General features: G+C 39.2%; 1 protein-coding gene across 2 annotated transcripts in view; it reads right to left on the bottom strand.

The window, feature by feature from the left end:
• The window catches only part of FRMD5 (FERM domain containing 5), a 334,543-nt gene that overhangs the window by 93,600 nt on the left and 235,415 nt on the right, over positions 1-5,528 (bottom strand). The window lies entirely within an intron of this gene.

Below are 5,528 nucleotides of genomic sequence, written 5' to 3'. Positions count from 1 at the left end.
TAGTAAGACTCTAGTAACAATACTCAGCACATTTTTAACCCTTCAAAGGGTTTTCTCAGCTATTATGTGGTTTTTACACTCTCAGATACAAAATTCACAGAGACCAGCAGGATGGGTATTGTTCCCAATTTATAAATCAAGAAAAGTAATTCACAGATGTTAAGTGCCTTGCCTAAAGTTTATGGCACCGTTGAAACCAGTTCCCAGGTTTCTTGATCCTTACCCAAGGACTCATTCTATGAAAAAGTTCTGTGCTACCTGGGTGGAATGATTATTATAGGAGAAATTTGGCAGGGCTGAGCTACACGTGATGGGAAGAAAGCTACTCAAGCCAAGCCTTGCCAGTGCCCAGATTCAATTAAATATCATCAGGAAAAGGGTGATTCAGTGTGTGCACTTCTCATCCCTTCCTGCTCTCATGCTGCCCCTGGGGACTGGCACAGAACCGCAGGGACTGTGATCCAGGCTGCTCTTCTGGGCCAGAGACGCCTCCGCCTGTAGGCTCACCCAGGAGAGGGAGGCCTGCTGGAGGCTGCAGCTCAAAGCAGATGGGCGAGCCCATCAATGTACTCAACACTGCCCCCTAGCTCATGGAGGCACTGCGAGAGACAGCGACTCAAAGGCTGTCTTTATGGACCCCAAATGATTCCGTTAGCCCTATATGCTTCCCTACCCCAGGTACACGGGTTGAGTGAGAGAACAAAGTCAGAATTTAGGGGTCAAAGTAAGATGAGTAATATTAAAAGGCAGTTATATGAGTGACTAAACAAAGAGATAAACGGGGTTGCTTCTTACTCCCCCAGATGCCATCCCAAAATGTGTAGGTGATAACATGTGTGGGGAAAGGGAGTTGTCTCTTCCTGGTTTGCCATATCTGAACAACAAGCATGGCATTTGACTTAGGTTTTTTTTTTTTTTTCAGATTATTTATTTCTTCATGAGAGACAGAGAGAGAGAGAGAGAGAGAGAGAGAGAGAGGCAGAGACAAGGCAGAGGGAGAGGCAGGCTCTCCTCAGGGAGCCCAACGCAGGACTCCATCCCAGGACCCCAGGATCACAACCTGAGCCGAAGGCAGACACTCGACCGCTGAGTAACCCAGGCATCCCTGACTTAGCATTTCTGTAGCATTTCTTTCCAACAGAGCCTGGCACTTGCCACAGCCACCTTTTCTTGGCTTGCTGACATAGCCCTGTCCAATAAGATGAGTAGGAGCAAGCAGTCCATGGCCTTTACTAAGACTGTTCCCATCATCCTGCAAGGCCTAACATAAAATTTAACCTTTTTTCATAAGGTCTTTTCTGATCCCTTCCAATTATCCATGAGATTTCCTTCCTTTCAAGGCTCAAAATATTCATCTCTAAACTCATGTCTTTTTTTAAACAGATATTTGTGCAGTAGGCTCACTCCACCACAAGGAATAGTCATTAATCGTGTTCCTTGGGGGTAAGGACTGAGTCCCACTCACCGTTTACTCACCCCAAGGTCTGGCAATTATATCTTGGCCACAGTGAGGGCTCTATGAATGCTGTTCAACAGATGTGAATTATTTTCTCCCCACATCTACGCTGGGACCTCTCATAGCCACTTCTGACCATAGTGGGCGCTCACCTCCATGGAAGCAACTAAGCAGAGACACAGACTTTATCGATGTAAGCAAAGTTGGGCAAACTGATCGGGAGTTTGGATGAGGTGATTGCTGAGGTTCCTTCTAGTTCTGAAACAATTCTTAAATTTTGACTAAATGGGAAAAAAGGATGAGTAAATTTGGAGGGGAATAATAGATATTGAAATAACAAATAAATGAAAAGGGATTTGGGTATGTTGCAGTCCCAGGGAAATGCCCAAATATTCAGGAAAGGCTTTCTGGGGATGATATAATTTCAGCTACTCTGTGAGGAATGGGAAGAAGAACATTTCCCAGGTAATAAATAGTATTTTTGGTGGCACAACAAGGTCTGGTCCAGGAAATGTCTTAAAATGAGGTCCAATGAATATAGTGTTGAGTAAATCTGACAAGGAGGATACAGTAAAGGCAATGAGGTAGTCTGAAACAAGTGACAATCTGAAAAGACAATGAACTCAAGGACACTGTGTGTGTGTGTAGGTGGATTATGCATAGGTTTTAGCATCATATTAGTCTAGAATCCTGGCTGCCATGCTTATTACTAATGTGATGTGCATAGTTATTTAACCTAAGTTTCAGTATCTTTATGTTTCTCATAAGGATACACAGACATCTTCATGAGATGAAATAAATGATATAAACAATATATAATACCTAGCACTCATTCATTTAACAGATATTTACTATTTGTGCTAGATAGTATGCTAAGCATTTTATAAGGTAAATAATCAGAAAATGGAAGCTATAATTATTATTAGCTAAAAGGACCACATGTCCCCTTCCAACATCCTCCCTCTGCAAATTATATGTCCTTTTTGATTCTGGAGTTTTGAAGGAAAAAAAATGGCATTTTACTGTATATGTGAGTTCATTTTTTTTTTTTTGCCTTTGATATATTTTGCCTAAAAAATAAACCCAAAATTTGTCCTCAGCTTTAGGTGCACCATAAATGCAAAATAAAGATTTTTTTAAACTCTCAACTTTTTAACATAGTCTCATTTATACACAGAAGTATAATCAAAAAGCCAAATACAGATTCTTTCCTCCTTGTAGAAAGTCATTTCCTAACATGGTACCCAAAGAGACATCTTGAAAGGGACATGCATGGTTATGTGTCCCCTCTCCAGGGACAGTCTTTTCCTGTGGATATGAAACAGGCTTTGGCAGCTGCTCAGTATCATTAGGCCAAGGGCAAGTCAACTGCTCTCTCAGGCTTAAAGTTATCATGAGATGATAGAGCATTGAACCAAGAAAAGAAAGCCAATGGAGGGATCCCTGGGTGGCGCAGCGGTTTGGCGCCTGCCTTTGGCCCAGGGCGCGATCCTGGAGACCCAAGATCGAATCCCACGTCAGGCTCCCGGTGCATGGAGCCTGCTTCTCCCTCTGCCTGTGTCTCTGCCCCTCTCTCTCTCTCTCTCTCTCTCTCTCTCTGTATGACTATCATAAATAAAAAAAATAAAAAAAAAATAAAAGAAAGCCAATGGAGATCCAGTTATTATGAAGGATTTCCTACTGACCTTATGAGGTTTCTCACTTTCAGACCTGAAAGTCTGATTTATATTTCTGTATGTCTGTATTTGTATGCATGTATACATGTATGTGGTATCATGGAGAAGTTGCTAAAAGGCCTTTGCATAAAGGGCTCTTCTTTGTGTATAGATTAGTAAACCATAAAACTTGAGTGAGGTTTGTTTTTGCTAGGCACACAAGTTCTTAATACATTTCATGAGCAGTCAGACTCTGGGGAGAATATACCAATTTCCAATAAGGGAGCAAATTATTCTTATATTTTATATGTTGCTTATTTTTCCAATGGTCTGTCTCAACCCTGGGATAGCCAAGAATAAGGTAGCAACTTCAGAGACTGTTTTCTTGAGATCCTGGCTATATATGAGAGGACCAGAGTATCTTCAGAGGGATAATGTGGGATTTATTTGGGGTCCAGATATTTTGGTGGGAAGTTCCCCACAATAAGGCAAAGACATAAAGGTACGTAACTAGTACATGGAAATAAGGACTCTCGAAAGTCATTCAGTCTTGGGTAAGAAGAAAGGAGAGCACACATTCATTTTTTCACCTAATAATTTGAATATAATTTCACCATACTTGGAGGAGATCCATTTCCAAACTAACGCTTAGGTTTCTCTGATTCTGTTTATTCTTAATTGACACAATAATCTCTAGGCAAGATAAGGTATTTTCTCTCATAAATTTCTTGAACCTTTACAAAGAAAATAAATTTGGGGAAATTACTTCAAATGTCAAGTAACTCAAAGGACTTAATCTTGGAATTCATGTTCCTATTTTTAATGTTTCAGTCCAGATACAATTTTTTTTTCCTTAAGGCTCTTCAAGTATTGATGGTACTAAATCAGCTCTCATACAAACAGCTCATCAGTTGGGAAATCAGAATTTTCCTCCTCATTTAGCTCTTTTAAATCCAGCTGTTTTGTGGGAAGATGTAAAAAAAAAAAAACAAAATCAAACCAATTAAAATACACATGATATGAAATGACACATTTTATGCTCCAAAGTTATCAACATCCCAGTTACTTAGAAACATCTGGTCACCTAAGAAAAATAGATTGAATGAAGGAATCTTAAAAAGTCATTTAGTTTATGATCTTGTCTGCAGGTTGTATGTCACTAAAATATCCCCAAATGTAAGTGCCTATATTAGTGATTCTGAACCTTAACTGTGCAACACTACAAGGCATCAAACAAAATGAATCTTAAACCATTTTTGTCAAAGATACTACATAGCACTTCCCTTGTGTGTGTCTTTCCAAAAAGGCTGGAAATTATGAGACTGTGAATTTCAGAAGAACTAGAAGCAAGGAGGGGATTACTGATGTCCATTAATAGTTGGCCGTTGTTTACAAATAACTTTGTGTTTAGGCTTTTTCTCTATTGTGTCTGCATCATTGATTGTTCAAAGTCTGTTAGCTCACTTCTTTCAACTCTGCCCTCTGTGAAAATGAATCATAATCATCTGTCCTTCTTTATTCTGTTACCTGTAACATTAGGAGGCAGTTAAGTCTGCCTTTTTGAAGGGAGTAAATATCTTTCCCCTTCAGCACCTTGAACACTGATTCATAGAATGTTCTGCAATTGGCAAAGTGGATATTCACAAAAATTCTCTGAAATTTACAAAATACTCATCTTTTTTACAAGTGCAAAAACTGAGTGAGGTTATATGTTAAAGTATTTGTGATAATTTCTAGGTAACTGGCTAAAAAATGCTCAACAGGGGGCTCAAATCCAGGATGTCTACCCCAAATCCTCAATCCTTTCCACTGTTTCCTGTTGACCTTCCAGAAGGCGTTTAGTCATTTACATTTGATACAGTTTTTCTCTCAGTGCTTTTAAGTCATGGTGCCCTAATCTGAGGTAAACCTCCTGTGATGTCCAGTGAAAGCACTACCACTTTGATTTTGAATGCTGTGCTCTTGCCAAATAACCCTTTAAAATAGTCTCTTCTCATTGATTAATTTGACTGCCAGTTTGCCTTGACTTCTAATAATTTTTCCTATGTTTCCTTATGCTAGCAAACAAGCATCATTGCCTCCTTATTTTACCTAATTTACTTTCCCTCCTAAACTTGAGACCATTTACTGAGTCCTTACTGTAGGCAAGACACTGTACTTATTTCATTTCACTTAATTCTCATATAACTCTACAGGATATGTATTATCCTATTTACAGATGAAGAAACTGAGGCCCAGAGAGGTTCAGTATGTGTCACTTATTAAGCTGTTTGTGATTTTTTCTAGGATATACTTAAGTATATCCTTAAATATACTTTGAAGTCTATCGTTCAGGTTTCTCTTTGCCCTATTTATGACACAATGTGTGTTCCCTTTTTCTTAAGTAAATCAAAGAGGTACTAAATACTATTCTAAAA

This window comes from Vulpes lagopus, chromosome 2 (genome assembly GCF_018345385.1).
Source record: "Vulpes lagopus strain Blue_001 chromosome 2, ASM1834538v1, whole genome shotgun sequence".
Lineage (NCBI taxonomy): Eukaryota > Metazoa > Chordata > Mammalia > Carnivora > Canidae > Vulpes > Vulpes lagopus.
The sequence above is the reverse complement of the archived record's forward strand: the minus strand, read 5'-3'. Positions and strand labels throughout refer to the sequence as shown.